The sequence below is a fragment of the Sus scrofa genome, chromosome 6 (assembly GCF_000003025.6).
Source record: "Sus scrofa isolate TJ Tabasco breed Duroc chromosome 6, Sscrofa11.1, whole genome shotgun sequence".
In the NCBI taxonomy this organism is placed as follows: domain Eukaryota; kingdom Metazoa; phylum Chordata; class Mammalia; order Artiodactyla; family Suidae; genus Sus; species Sus scrofa.
The window spans coordinates 15679636-15692772 of NC_010448.4; the positions used below are offsets into that span (position 1 = coordinate 15679636).

The following is a 13137-nucleotide window of genomic DNA, read 5'->3' on the forward strand; positions in this document are numbered from 1 at the left end:
AGCCAAGACCCAAGCCATAGCAGTGACAACACTGGACACTTAACTGGTTGAGCCATAGGGAAATCTACTAGTTAGTTTTATTTTTTTTAGATTCTACATATAAGTGATATCATACAGTATTTGTCTTTATATTTCTGACTTATTTCATTATGCATTATACCATTGAGGCACTATTTTTATTGTCGTTTCTCACTTGTGGAGCCTAACTTCCTTGTGTTCTTGGTTGTCTTTTTAAACTAAATACTGTATTTGAAAAGTACATGTAAAGATCATTTTAGACATATGATGAACGGATATTCTAGAGAAGCTTTATATTTGCTGTGCCAGGTTACAATGGCTTAGTCCAGGAAACTAAGTTTAATGTTTGAGATTCCACGGACTTCTTAAGGAATTCGAAACCACATTATACATCTTTGAGAGGCCTATTCCACTATGGATTACACACACCCTAAGGTTATACATTCTTTTGATGTTAGATAATTCCATAAGGTATCTTCTGTTAGAATTCTCTTTTGTGGCGCTCTTGGTTTTAATTTATTTACCTCCTTCTCCCTTAATGATGGTTTCTTAATATTATGAAATTATTAGCCATGATCCAATTTCTAATTGTCTTGAATATCATAACTTTAAAAAAACTACGATTTTAACTAAGACCCAAATAAATCACCTTACCATTGTGTTTTAAATATGGTTTTTAAATATCTTTTATTTTTTTATTTTTTATTTTTTTGGCCACATCTGTGACATGTGGAAGTTCCCAAGCTAGGGATTGAACCCATGCCACAGCAGTGACCTGAGCCACAGCAGTGACAACACTAGATCCTTAACCACTAAGCCTCCAGGGAACTCCTGGGTATCTTTTAACACATAAGATTTTTTTCTTGCCATTTCCTTCACTGTCCAATGGACTTGATAAAGAAATCTGTTCAACTTAGAAAGTTTTCTACAGAGATTGATTTTGTTTATTCCATCCTTGTGTTACTCTATTCTCCATATAACTTGTATATTAGTTTGCTCAGGCTCCTGTAGAAATTACCACAGACCAGAGCACTTAGGTAACAGTTCCAGAAGCTAGAAGTCCAAGATCAAGATATTGGTAGAATAGGTTTCTCCTAAGGCCCTCTTTCCTTGGCTTGTAGTTGGTCCTCATCTTCTAGTGTCTTCAGATGGTCATCTCTCTGTGTATGTTTGTGTCCTAATTTCCTGTTTATATAAGGATTCTAGTCATATTGGATTAGGGCTCCCCTAGTGACCATGTTTAACTTTAATTACCTATTTAAGGGATTCATTTCCAAATATAGTGATGTTCTAAGAAGTTAGGAATATGAATTTTGGGAGGACATGATTCAGCCCAAAACACCTTGGAAACAACTGGTAGTTAAATCTAGACACTTGATCAGTTCAGTGTTTTTGTCAAGATAATTACGTAAATGTTGTTATATTCTTCCATAAGTAGTCACATAATGTTTGGTTGCTTCTTTTTTGTGACATTATGTATAGAACAGTTGGGAGTAAGGTAGTGTTTATGCCTGGAAATGAACATGCCTTTTCTTTATTAGGGGATTGAGTCAGGAGTGTCAAGAACTGGCTTTAGTACACCACAAACTTCACATTCTTCTGATTACAGGCTTCTGTTGGGTGCTTGGGTATCAGAGCAGTTTTCACAGTATTTTTGTTATCCCCTTAGTCTTTCAGCTACTCCTGCATGCTTGCACTGAAGGGAGTCTTTCTTCACATTCTAGCTGTTACTCATCACTCAGTGATAGCCTTAAGTGGGAGCAGAGTAGGAGGCTCTTTTATCTAGGCCCAGCCTCACTTTTAGGGAGGCCCTGTGTACCTTGGAAGGGCCTTTCTCAATGTTCTCGTTCTTCCTTCCCTTGGCAGCCAAACTCTGCCTTGTCCTATGTAGGTCATCCTTGGCAGGAGTTTTCTGCTCCTCCCCCAGTTGTTGCAGACATCTGCATGGTCTTGATGTAGCATCCAGAGCCCAAGAACTTTTCCTGCCTCTACCCTAGGGGTATAGGTTTTTCCCTTCTATTTCCTCCCCAGCCATGAAGTGTCTTTTGCTTGTGACCTGGAGCAACAGGGTTAGATTTCTCTCCTGCTTGGATGTTTTGGCAGAGAGGAGGGTCTGTGGAAGCAGGCAGTGCTTAATGCCTCTTTTCCAGAAACAGCTGATCACCTCCCATAGGCTATACTAGTCTTTTCAGAGCACCTGCTGGAGGCCTGAGGAAGAGTTACAAGTGACTGCCCTCATTTGGCCATTAACATTCTGTTAAATTTGTAGTTGATTTTTTCTTACAGGCTTTTATAGTGGGTACTTCTTTTTCCATACTCTGCTAAAGAAAGGTGACTTTAGCAGGTTGGTGGCTCAGCAGGCTAAGGATCTGGTGTTGTCACTGCTGTGGCTCCAGTTCAATACCTGGCCCCCAGAACTTCCTCATGCTTCGGGCATGGCCTGCTCCCCCAAACCCCCCACCCCATAAAAAAGAAAGAAAGGTGAGACAGTCATGAGCAACCTCTCTCTTTGGAAAGGCTTCTTCCTCTTTGGAACTCAGTTTACTTCATTGTTATCTAACCTCAGCAGTGGATCTCTAGTGGATTCAAGAAAATGATAATTTCATACATTATCCCTTTTCAAATGGAGTTAGAGTCTTTGGAGCTTTATATATCCTAGTTGAAAGCAGAGAAAAAAAATCTTTTTATTTTTTTGAATCTTAAAATTTTCTTTTTCATTTTCTACTTTTCTTAAAGGAATTTTAGTTTTTCTCTAAAATGAACTTTTGTTTCTAATTTTGTTTCAAGTTATCACCTCAATTCTGATTATTCTTAAGCCTAATATCATTTTCTCATATCTTCTGTAGTTATTCTTTTTTTTTAATGGCCACACCTGCAGTTCCCAGGCCAAGAATCAAATCCAAACCACAGCTGTGACCTACACTATAGCTGTAGCAACACTGGATCCTTAACTCACTTCACTGGGCCGAATATCGAACCCATGCCTCCACAGTGACCTGAGCCACTGCAGTCAGGTTCTTAACCTACTTTGCCATGGTGGGAACCCCTTCTATAGTTCTAAAACATTTCTTTGGGCTCATTTTGGAGTATTAGGCTATATAATGTTCATTTGTTTGATGAGCATGTCTTTTCTTTCATTGTAGGAATGTTATTCTCATTACTACTTTTTCTTATATTAATTTTCTTTGAGATTCAACCATAATCCTTTTCTATTGATCATTGTTACGTGATACTGATTTTCTTGAATTTTTGGAGGAATGAATGAGTTGAGATAACATTTTTAGCTTCCTGCCTCTAGTGATTCTTGTTAAAGTTATGCTATGGCATGGGTTTGATCTCTGACCTCAGACCTTCTGCATGCCATGGGTATGGCCAAAAGAAAAAAAAAATTGTCTCATATCTGAGAGTTCTTGGTTCATTCCACTTCCTCAGTTTCTTTTTGCTTACTAGAGTACTGGTTTATTATAAAAGGATGTAACTTAGGAATAACCAGATCAAGGTGTGGAGTAAGGACTCAGAGCTTCCATGCTCTCTTTGGGGTACCACTCCCTCTGCATCTCCATGTGCTCACTAACCCAGAAGCTCTACAAATGCTGTCCTTTGGGGTTTTCTTTTTCCTTTTTAAAAAATTGACCCATAGTTGATGTACAATAGTTTGTTTCAGGTGTACAGCAAAGTGATTCAGTTATATATATATCCTTTTAGATTCTTTTCCATTGTATATTTTTGTAAGATATTGAATAGTTCCCTGCTCTATATAGTAAATCCTTATTGTTTTATCTACTTTATACATAGTAGTGTGTATCTGTTAATCCCACACTCCTAATTTATCCCTTCTTCCACCTTTTCCCCTTTGGTAACCATAAGTTATGTCTCAGTGCTACACAGCAGATAACCCATATTCCCAGTCCATCCCACTCCCTTCCCCTCCCTCTTGGCAACCACAAGTCTATTCTCCAAGTCCATGATTTTCTTTTCTGTGGAAAGTCTCATTTGTGCAAATGGCATTATTGTGTTGTTTTTTTATGGCTGAGTAGTATTCCACTGTGTATATATATTGTTGTTTGTTGTTGTTCTCATGTCTTGGCTATTGTGAATAGAGCTGCAATGAACATTCGGGTGCATGTGTCTTTTAAGGAAAATTTGTCCGGATATATGCCCAAGAGTGGGATTGCTGGATCATATGGTAGTTCAATGTATAGATTTCTAAGATACCTCCATACTGTTTTCCATAGTGGTTGTACCAGTTTACAGTGGTTATAAACTCAAAATGGCTTAAAGAGTTAAATATAAGACAAGACACCATCAAACTCCTGGAAGAGAACATAGGCAAAACATTCTCTGACATCAACCTTATGAATATTTTCTCAGGTCAGTCTCTCAAAGCAACAGAAATAAAAGCAAAAATAAACCAGTGGGACCTAATCAAACTGACAAGCTTTTACACAGCTAAGGAAACAAAAAAGAAAACAAAAAGACAACGTCTGCCCATTTTTTGATTGAATTGTTTTCTTTCTTTCTTTTTTTTTTTTTTTTGATGTTGAGTTGTATGAGTTGTTGGTATATTTTGGAATTAAGCCCTTGTTGGTTGCATCATTTACTAGTATTTTTTCCTAGTCCATTGATTTTGTTTTGTTTATGGTTTCCTTTGCTGTGTAAAAGCTTGCAAGTTTGATTATGTCCCATTTGTTTATTTTTGCTTTTATTTCTTTGCTTTGGAAGAAAATATTGCTATGATTTATGTCAGAGAATGTTTTGCTTCAGTTTCCTTGTAGGAGTTTTCTGGTGTTGTATCTTATGTTTAAGTCTTTAAGCCATTTTGAGTTTATTTTTGTTTATGGTGTGAGGGAGTGTTCCAGTTTCATTGATTTACATGCAGCTGTCCAGCTTTCCCAATACCACTTGCAGAAGAGACTATCTTTTCTCCATTGTATATTTTTAGCTCCTTTGTCAGTGATTAATTGACTATAGGTATGTGGGTTTATTTCTGGGCTCTCTGTTTTATTGTCTTGATCTCTATGTCTGTTTTTTGTACCGTGCTGTTTTGGTTACTGTAGCTTTGTAGCACTATTTGAAGTCTGGAGGGGTTATACCTCCTGCTTTGTTCTTTTTCCTCAGGATTGCTCTGGCAATTCTAGATCTTTTGTGGTTTCATATTTATTATAGGATTATTTGTTCTAGTTCTGTGAAAAATGTCATGGGTAATTTGATATGGATTTTATTAGGGTGTAGATTGCTTTGGGTAGTATGGACATTTAAAAAATATCCTTCCATTCCAGGAGCATTGGATATCTTTCCATTTCTTTGAATCATCTTCAGTTTCCTTTTTATCAATGATGTGTGGTTTTCTTTGTTTAGGATTTTTTTCATCTCCTCCTTAGGTTTATTCCTAGTTTGTTTGTTTTTTTTGACATGATTTTAAGCAGGATTGTGTTTTTAGTTTTTCTGACATTTCATTGTCAGTGTAAAGAAATGCAACATATTCTTGTATGTTAATCTGGTATCCTGCAACCTCACTGAATTCATTTATTATTAATTTAGTTCTAGTAGTTTTTGTGTGGAGTTTAGGTTTTTCTATATACAGTAGCATGTCATCTGCATATAATGACAATTTTACATATTTTCTTCCAATTTGGATTCCTTTTCTTTCTTTTTCTTGTCTGATTACATCACCAGGACTTCCTGTACTATGCCAAAAAGAAGTGGTGAGAGTGGGCATCCTCTACATCATTCCACTTTTAGTATATGTGCTACCAAAGTGAGCATGCCATTCCCTCAGTTTTACATGAGGACTCTTGAATGCCTTCATGCTATCTCTCCCCATGTGCTTTCTCTCTCCATTTCTCCCTTTCACCTTCTTCTCTCTGTTACCTAGATTTTGCTCAATTTGAATCCTGTTAACTAGTTTCTTCTCATTGTGATATTTTGTCCTAAAATGGAACTTCACTTTCAACCTTTTCATATCTTACCTTGCCTTGACTATGTAATTAGAACCTGCAAGGGAGTTCTCACTGTGACTTAGCAGTGATGAACCTGACTAGTATCCATGAGGATATGGATTTGATCCCTGGCCTTGCTCAGTGGGTTAAGGATCTGGTCTTGCCATGAGCTGTGGTGTAGGCCTTCAGCTGTAGCTCAGATCAGACCCCTAGCCTGGGAACCTCCATAGGCCATGGGTACACCCCTAAAAAGAAAAAAGAAACAGCAAAACATAAAAAAAAAAGAACAGGAGTTTCTGTCATGGCTCAGTGGAAACAAATCTGACCAGGATCCATGAGGCCTCTCTCATTGGGTTAAGGATCTGGCATTGCTGTGAGCTTTGGTGTAGGCTGCAGACAGCTCGGATCTGACATTTGGTGTAGGCCAGCATCTACAGCTCCGATTTGACCCCTAGCCTTCCAACGTGGGAACCTTCATATGCTGCCATGGGTGCAGCCCAAAAAGAAAAAAAAAAAAAAAGAACTTGGAAAATCTCTCCTAGTTTTAGCTGTTTTCATGAGTATTTGTTGGCTAGTTTAGGGTTTCCCTTTCTCAGGCTCATCTGATTCCTCTTCTTAGATACTTATTGATGCCATGCAGGGCGTGTAGTTTGTCCCTTTCTACTTTTATTTTGGGGTTTGTAAAATGTCTTATCACCTAGTGTTTTTTGTTATTGTTGTTGTGTTGGTTTTTTTTTTTTCCTTTGGTAGATCTTGTTTGTGGATTTTGGTTTTGTCATTCTAGTCATTCTGTTTTCATGAGGGCAGTTATGAGAGATTTTAAAGTTTACCTTCCATGTCAGCTTTTCTAGAATTTCTTTATTCTCACTCTTAAATGATAGTTTAACAAGATATAGAAACATACACTTTTTTTTCCTCACAGTACCTGGTAGTTATTACTCTATTATCTCCTTTATCTGTTCTTAATGATAAAAAATAATATCCTCATAGTCTAATTTTTGCATCTTGGCAAAATGCAAAGAGAAAAATCATAAAAGCCATCAGAAGAAAAAGAGTTTACAGACTGCCTCTAATTTCACTGGGGTGTGCCTGAGTGTGGTCTTATTTCATTTATCCTTGGTATGCCATGTGTACTTTTAATCTGACAAAATCTTTCCATTCTGGGAAATGGCTGTATCATTATGTCTGTGATTATCACTTATCATTGATCTTAATTCAGTTATTCTACTTTTCATATATAGTGTTTTAAATTTAATTATTTTCTTCAGTCATACCTGTCTGCTTTTGTTTCATAATCACTAGTTGTTAAGATTCTAGGCCATTTGATTTTAAGTAAAGTCTGTCTCCTGATTATTAAGTTGTTGGTTATCTTGGTAAATTTTTTCCATGTGATTTTGGGATTTTAATTTTGAGGATTAAGTGGAAGCCCCCCCCCCCACCCCCGCCCCTGCTTAATCCTTAGCACACACACACACATCTCCTTTTATATTCTCCTATCCGTCTCTAGTGGCTTTGAAATTTCCTCTGCACTGGCCTTAAAGACTTGGTGAAAGTTATCCATGAAACATCCTAGGCATGCTCCTTGGGAAAAAGGGGAATGGACAGACAGAAAATCGTAAAAATATTCTATGCATCTTTTTTTTCTAATGAGTCAGCCACAGAAACCAGCTAGTAAATGAGGGCAAATTTGAAACTTCAGAATTATCTAGCTCTATTAGGATTATATTTTAATAGTTTTTCTAGGTTTGGCGTGAGGCCTAGCTTTCAAATTTTCTATAAACATTTGCATTTAATTAGAAAAACATAACCTTGTAACTCCTTTCAAATAACTACCTAATACTACCTTTCAGTTTGGGGACAAAGCTATATAGCGTTTCAACTGGTACCTCCAAATTCCTTAGGCTTTTTTTTTTTTTAATTGTAATTATTTTCTCTCCTAAAAAGAAAACATTTGCCTAGTATAGCTTTTTTGGAGGGGGGATAGAGGGGGAGCCTAGTATAGTTTTTATCCTATCCAATTTAACTTTTTAAAATTGAGTTCTATTCTCCATTGCTCTCTGCTCAAAAAAATGTCCCTCATCCTTTACTTTGTGGAAGGTTTGGGGACTGAAAAAATTTTCAAGTGTTCCATCCTAATTTTATATAATTCTTTCTGTACTCACTCATCCATTTAAGACCTTGCTTCTCATAATACACACAAAGATGAGGATAAATACCTTTCTTTTATTGATTCTTTAATTCATTTACTCAGTTATTCAAACATTAAACATAAATGTAGGATAGTAGGCTATCTAGCTATAGGATATATGCATGGATCATTGCCAAGCAAGGCACGTGCTGCTTTAAGGGGTCAGAAAAGGGACTGGGCAGATGTGATGTGATGCCATGGAGTGAATGACATTAGTTAAGGCTTTAAATATAGAGGGGAAAGTATAGGGTGTGTTTAGAAGGTAAACTGGTTTTAGTGGAGCAGATTGTCTGCAGATAAGTATAGTGGAAAGATATCCTGGAACAAATCTTGAGAGTTTTAAAAGTAGGTAATAAGTTAATACTTGAAGATTTTCACAGGTCATGGATATACTATTATATTCCCAATTTAAGTAGGATCAAATTTCTGCCAAAATAGTAAACACACATAGAAATATGACTCGACTTTAGCAAGAATGACTAGTGACTGCTGGAGCCTGATTTTTATCATTCCTGTATATTACTCAGTGCTATGAAGTCATTTCAGAGTGAGAACCACACTTCCAAATTAATGAATTTCGTTGAGCCACTTTTGGTTAGCCTGAAAAATGATCCATGTGAAGGACACATTGAAATGAAAGTGTTTTTTTTTTTAAAGACTTGAATTAACTTTATGAATAGTAATAACCCTTCTATCAAGGGGGAAGAGCTGAAATTTCCCCATCAGTCATACCTCTGCTTCCATGGGCTGACTTAGAACTTCAAAACCTAACAAGTGGTTTTTCCACTCTATGTGGCATTATGGCAAGGCAAAAAATGGCTTAATTATGCATTTACCTATCTTTCTTCTACTTCTGATCACTGTGATTAAGCAAAAGGATGAATTAGTTGCAACCTTTGATCCAAAGAATAAGTCAGCCTCTGTTATGTCCAGAGAAGTCTGTTGGGGAAATCAGACTCCTAAGTTAATTGAAACATTTTGGGAAATTTCACAAGCATAGGTAGCAACTTAGAAAGGTATGCAGGACTTTTACTGCTTATATCTAAAAACTCAATTTGATTTCTGCTTTCAGCTGAGACAGAGCAATAGAGACCAGATGTACCTTTCTCAGCTGAAACAACTAAAAAGACAAGACAAAATATATGAAAGAATGGTTATTGAGACAGTGGACATCACACAGTGAATGACAGTGATCCCTGAGAGAGAGAAGCAAACAAGGTAAGCCCTTTCATTATTCCACACTCTTGCCTTGAGAGTTTCCAGGCCACAACATAGGGTGAGGAACCTAGGTGGAACCTAGCAGACTCCCTGAGTTGAGGAAATAGTGGTGAATCTTGAGAAACCAAGGCAGCTAGAATTTTCAGGACAGAGTACCAGAGAAGAGAGCCCTCCACGAGTATTCAGAAAAGTGCTGACCAGTGCCTCCATGGTAGGAAGCTACTTGAGGCTGGGAAAGAACCAGCCCAAAAGGTAAGAGGGAACCGCACCTGCTGTGCCTACAGGATGGGGAAGAGTTCATAGAACATTTGAGTGGAGTTCTCAGAAGGATCCTTCTTCAATAGCGGGGAATTATTAGTCCTTAATTAGTGCTCTGGTCCTGCCCAGCAATACTTAAAAACAAGATCTGAAGGGACCAACTGTTTTAAAGTTGCTTATGTGTATCCCCCCAAAAACCTGGAAATTTATAGGAATACAAAAATATCCAGCACTCAAGAAGGTAAAATTCACAATAACTGGTATCCAAAGATTACCAGACATGTAAAGAGGCAGGAAAACACAATTCCTAATGAGGAAAGTACTCAATCAAACCAACTTAGAACTTAGATAGATCACAGTATTAGCAGAGGATGACAGTAAAGCAATTACTCTAACTGTATTTGATACGTTCAAAAGTTAAGTAGAGACACGGAAGATCAAAAATGAAGCACAGAGTAAAGAGCACTGCTGCCTCCCCCAAAAAAGAAACTTCACAAAACCAGAGCATCAGCATGCTCTGAATTAACTTCAAACAGCCTAATACATATATAATTGGAATCCCTGAGGTTGGAGGGGAGAAGGAGGGAAGGAGACAGGAGGGAAAAAAAAAAAAAAGGATTTGAAGAAGCAATGGTTGAAGAATTTCCAACTTTGACAAGGAGTAGTACCTCACAGATGCATGAAGCTCTGCAAACCCCAAGCACAAGAAACATAAATAAAACTGTCCCAGGGCACATCATTACATGATGTGATAAGACTAGCGATAAAGAGAAAAATCTTGAAAGAAAGTAGAGGAAAAAAGCATGAAAAAATAATGATGACAGCAGATTTCTTAATGGAAACAATTTAAATGGGGCAACAGTGGAGCAATATGTTTACAGTATTGAAAGAAACAAGTTTAGCTGAATACAATTTTGAAAACTATTCGGACAACATCAAACTTAGAACCATATAACAAATCAAATGCAGACACTGTATGATAATAACCTATCTATAGGCAATATGCCAAAGCTTCATTTATAGGTTATTATCCTTGGAAAAAAAGAAAAATGACTTACCAGTCATCCTCCATAGCCTTTACCAGCCCACTCATAACAATACCAGGAACCTTATTTCTAATACCATCCTTGTTTCTGATTAAAAATGGAGAAAGTTCACAGATAGAAGCGCAGTCTCCTAAAGCCCGTATCATTGATGAATTCTTATCTGCAAAAGCTCTTATGCAAATACTCCACCTAAGCCTTTCTTCTGTGTGAGTGCAGTTTTTACTCAGTTGTTCCCACTCCTCTTCCTGATGTTTATTTTGCAGGTTACTAGAATAATAGTATTTTTAAAAGATCTTCCTGTGTTTGGGAATGGAAAGATCCTCTTGCTGCATTTCTTTGGTGCTTTCCTCTTTCAGCTGTGTTTCATGTAAAATTCATTCACTCACAATCTCATCTTGGATACTACAGCTCCCAACCCGTGAATCCAAACCACCTCAAAGCAGTCAAAGGCAATGGGCAAATTATCACAATCTATTCTGTCTCTTCTACTCTCTGTAACCCCAGACATTTAAGCAGCTCATCTGTCAAGGTATGGTGAGGCAGGAATGTCTTTTCTTACAAACAGAAGCAAACTACAAGCCATCATTTCCTCTGACCAAATTAATCATTAGAAGTTGGCCATGGAAAGAATGAAATACAGATGGTACCCTGGTGCAACTCATGAGCAGAAACATCCTGAAAAATCTCTGGACCCTTTAAGATATGTATAGACAGGGAAGCATCAGCTATACACATATATGGCAAAGGCTTGATGGAACTCACTTATACAACTGCAGTCCCCACACCCTCTGTGAAGTAAGGCAAGGGTTAGAAAGCTGAAATTCCAAGGGATTTACAACAAAGAAGTGGAGAGTTAATACTGACAATAATAGTAGCACCAGAGTTTCGGCACTCAGTACATCCTGAGCAGTGTTTGAAACATTTTACAGATGTTAACTTATTTAATCTTCATAAAGAACCTATGAAGATGAGGCCACTCTCCTCATCTTATAGTGAGAGCAAGTAATACAGTTGGGGTCACTGGTGTAGCCCCGTCAGTCTGACTCCTGAGCCCACACCCTCAACCACTCTTCTAACACCGTGTGGGGAGAAGCAGCACTGGACAGGCGGAACGCATGGCTAGTGCCATCCATCTCCTCTCACTCGTTACCTCACTGTCCTGAACAGCCGGGATAAAGGTCACTCACTCTGCCTACTTTATAGATCATTTTGAGAAACAAGCAAGAAATAATTTTAAAAAACTTTACAAAATATCTTTCACGTGTCATGCAAATATAAAGCATTACAGAGGGGATCTAAAAGACAGCAGCAATACATAAATAAGTGAGCTTTAGGGAAGAGCAGTGTTTTGAGAGTAGGAAGGCAAAGCAGAGTGAGTGTCCAAAAGCAGCTTTTGGTCTTAAAGAGGCACAGAATGTCTGATGCCTTTCTCACTTGCTACTCTGTTGTTTCTTAGCTCTCATTTCTTAAGCCAAAGGATCTTGGCATCTGAAAGTTTTTATTCCTGTGCTAATAAGAGAATCCTAAATTAGATTAGTCTTTCTGTCCAATACAGATAAGAAGTGAAGCAATCATAAAGGATAAACAGCAAATTTATTTTTGCATCTGTAATTTAAAAACTCAGAAAGATAGATTAAGAAGAATCTAAGCTAATTGGCTAAGACATTTAAGAAACATATGTCTCCAGTTAAAAAAAGAGGGAAAGAGGGAAGGAAGGAAGAGGGGAAGGAAGGAAGGTTGGAAGGAAGGAATATACCACCTTTGCTATGAAATGGAAAGCTTTGTCGACTTTAACAGCCTCGAGAGCACTAATTCGCAAGTTTTGCTGTTGGCTTGGCTGGTCCACCCACATCAGTAACGTATAGACATTGAGTGAGCACATCTGTCCTGCTGTAATTAAGGCTGCAGAGCAGAGGAGCAGGTGCAAACTTCTCATCCTTCAACTTGACTCTTAAGCTGCTTGTGCTCTTGTAACTTAAAGTCTAAACTTGTTAAAATTAAGATTTGTAAGGTCACTAGTCTATATAACAGGAGCTAGGCACTACAGACATTTCTTTAAAGCAAAATTAGAAACAGCTACCTGACTAACACGAATCAGCCATTTTAAGATGTTGCTATTTCATATTTTCCAGGGGGAAAACTTAATTCCAAGGAGATAAATATCCACATGAGCATTATATTGAAGCCAGATTGGAAGACTTCCCTTTAGTAAAAAGCCTTTCTAGCAACAGAAAGCCTCAATCCTTTCTCAGCGCCATATAGGTGCTCAGAGATTTTCTGATACAAAGGGCTCACCCATCACTGAGGTTTTGTCTTATTTTCTTGTTAAAAATTTATCTTAAGAAGAATTTGAATTATAGTCACCTTCCTCCAAAGAGCTGAAGCAGCAAAACCTCCTTGCAAAACTAGTTCCATTTAAAACATTTCAGTGTGATCCTGCCAGATCCTAAAATAATTATAGCTTAGAAAG

General features: G+C 37.6%; 1 long non-coding RNA gene across 1 annotated transcript in view; it reads left to right on the plus strand.

The window, feature by feature from the left end:
• The window catches only part of LOC110261269, a 178324-nt gene that overhangs the window by 159060 nt on the left and 6127 nt on the right, over positions 1–13137 (plus strand). The window contains exon 3 of the long non-coding RNA XR_002345305.1: positions 9218–9363. This is a non-coding gene — a long non-coding RNA (uncharacterized LOC110261269). The remainder of the gene's footprint in view (positions 1–9217; positions 9364–13137) is intronic.